The sequence below is a fragment of the Atta colombica genome, unplaced genomic scaffold (assembly GCF_001594045.1).
Source record: "Atta colombica isolate Treedump-2 unplaced genomic scaffold, Acol1.0 scaffold13, whole genome shotgun sequence".
NCBI lineage: Eukaryota > Metazoa > Arthropoda > Insecta > Hymenoptera > Formicidae > Atta > Atta colombica.
Genome location: NW_017259217.1, coordinates 235,285 through 237,784, shown reverse-complemented (window position 1 = coordinate 237,784; position 2,500 = coordinate 235,285). Strand labels below are relative to the sequence as shown.

At 40.6% G+C, this 2,500-nt stretch overlaps 1 protein-coding gene across 1 annotated transcript in view; it reads right to left on the bottom strand.

The window, feature by feature from the left end:
- Positions 1-2,500, bottom strand: part of LOC108684237 (LIM domain-containing protein A-like) — a gene marked incomplete at its 3' end in the record, with an annotated part of 49,102 nt that overhangs the window by 28,051 nt on the left and 18,551 nt on the right. The gene's annotated exons all lie outside the window — the stretch shown is intronic.

The window sequence follows — 2,500 nt, the reverse complement described above, 5'->3', positions numbered from 1 at the left end:
TCCGCGCTAAACTGCGGCTCAAAGCTGCAACTATCGCGATCACAACGCGAATTTCCTATTTCGTTATTCCCTTTATTCGCCCAAGATATTTCGAGTGTTCGACATCTGTTTTTAAACGACTCTATTTTAAAAAATTCACTCTTGCAAGATTATTTATCCAATCATGCGTATTTATCGTTCTTATATTGTATTTGGTTGTGTCCGAGTTCGTAGGGTAACCGTCTGTTGTTTATGTTATTATGTCACGATTTATTTTTACCTAAATAAATTTGTAAGTCAGGAGAGTAAATTTGGATGCCAAACAACTCTAATTACGAAGGGTTTCCTAGGTTAGTTACGCAATCCGAGTATTTCGAATCACGCCACGTTTATCGTCGGCTTCATTTTACGGGCGAAACGGACCAAGTAACCGCGACACGCGTTGTTTAATCGAAGAGCGTTGCACCGACCAACAGTCGCACATACGCGTGTCATTATACATATAGAAGACATACGAACGACACGTGTTCCGTCACGAATTCAAAATGCAAATATATGAGCCGCGCGTTATTAATACAAATTATATGCCGATATAGCAAGTCTCAAGAAATGAATCCTTCAACACAAAACGAAACAAATTTTCAATTTAGATTTGTATAAACTTGAACGATTTAAAAAATGAAATATGTTAATAATTGCAAATTTTCTATGTTTTATGCAGATGTTGCAGAATTAAAACACTATCGAAATCATTACAAAAATCAAGTTCAATATTAACGTTCCGATTGGCATTTTTACGACGTATAGCGTATTTCCGATCTTTTGTTTCGGTCCACCTGAACATACGTTCGTTTCTAACAATGTAGATGAACTTTAATCTCAGTTTAATTTATTTTTTATCTTTTTCTAGTTCTAAGAATTAGAAAAAAATTAAGAGCGAGTTAAATCAAAACTGCAATTAATCTACATTGATAAAAATGAATGTTAAAAGAAAAAAGAAAAAAAAATATAGAGTAAATTGAACGAAAATTAAACTACATTGATTACGCGCGAGAGACACGCCGCGCCGTCGCCTTCGAGCAGTCAGTCGTTTTAACCGACTGACCCTATCGACGGCGAGCGATTAGACTGAAGCGTAGTGCTCGACTTCCGGTTCAGCTGTTCGCACAAAGATCCGCATGTTTCTCCGACCCGCGTGCCTCGCGCCACAGTGTTTTGTTGCCCGTCGCTTGTTTCCGCTCGGTATGCTTCGTCCCGCTCCGTCCTACTCTCAGTTATCCCCACTTTCTCTCTCTCTCTCTCTCTCTCTCTCTCTCTCTCTCTCTCTGTCTCCTACTGTACCGCTCGCCCCACCTCGTTCCCCCGTTGGCGCTCAGAAGGTAGGCGCACCTCGTGCGCCCGAGAATTTCCTCATTGACCCGCGCGCTCCGTATTCCACCTGCGACTCGTCATCACCGTTATTAATATCGTTCCCCGTTGCCGCCGCGCGGACCTCGTTATCGTTCCCATGGCGGGAATCGTGCTACCGTCGTCACCTCCATTTTCATCGCCGTCATTGTTGACGGTCGCATAAAACCCTCCTTCCGACAAAATTGGGCAAGGTACAGCCTTGCGAATTAACGATCGGTCGATTTATCGAACAATTGCGACTTAACGATTGAATGAAGTAATTAACATCATGCAATCATGATGGTGGATTAACAAGCAGGCTTAAATAATCATTAATTATAAGTTTTTTAAGTAGGAAACGCGCGAGTAGTCAGTAATTACAATTGGATCGATAGATTGACGTGACATTTAAAAAATAACGAGACCGCTCGATAAACTAATGCGGTATCTTACGCGGTATCTTTGATAACTAATAGAAGATTATGATTAAAGAATTTTAAATCATTCAATCGCAGACAAGTTAAACACGACTGTCGATAGTGTCATTCATATGTTTCACACGATAATAACAATTTCAATAAATTCGTTCGTTCCGATTATATGTGAAAATATTCTCTCAAATTCTCTCCATTTTATGATGACATATCATACGATATTTTGCATATTGCTCTGATATTTTATGTTTATTTTGTATGTTTCATTCACAAAATCATAAGAGAAAAGGGAAAGAAAAAAAAAAGAGAAAATCCTGAAAAACATTCGCGAAAGAGTTGGAAAAAAGCCCAAGGAGGACAACGCTCTCTCGATCTCGCGCGAGATCACAATGAATGATCCTTTTCTCCTTCCTTCCCCTTTTACGCGGTCAGACACGATTCTCCCGATACCCTTCGCGTGCCGCCGCCTCCTCGTTTGCTTCTTCTCGTCGTCGTTTCCATTCGACGCGTTTCCAGTCGCGTCGAGTGCCGACCCCAGTGCCCGAGAATTCTCCTCTTTCAACAGCACCCCCTGACCGGAGCAGCGCTTCTCCTGTGAAACAAAATACATCTCTCATTAAAATATATTTCAACGATGCTAATCAACAACCAGTGATTAACGGCGGATTAATTATTTCAGGAAATAAATCACTATAATA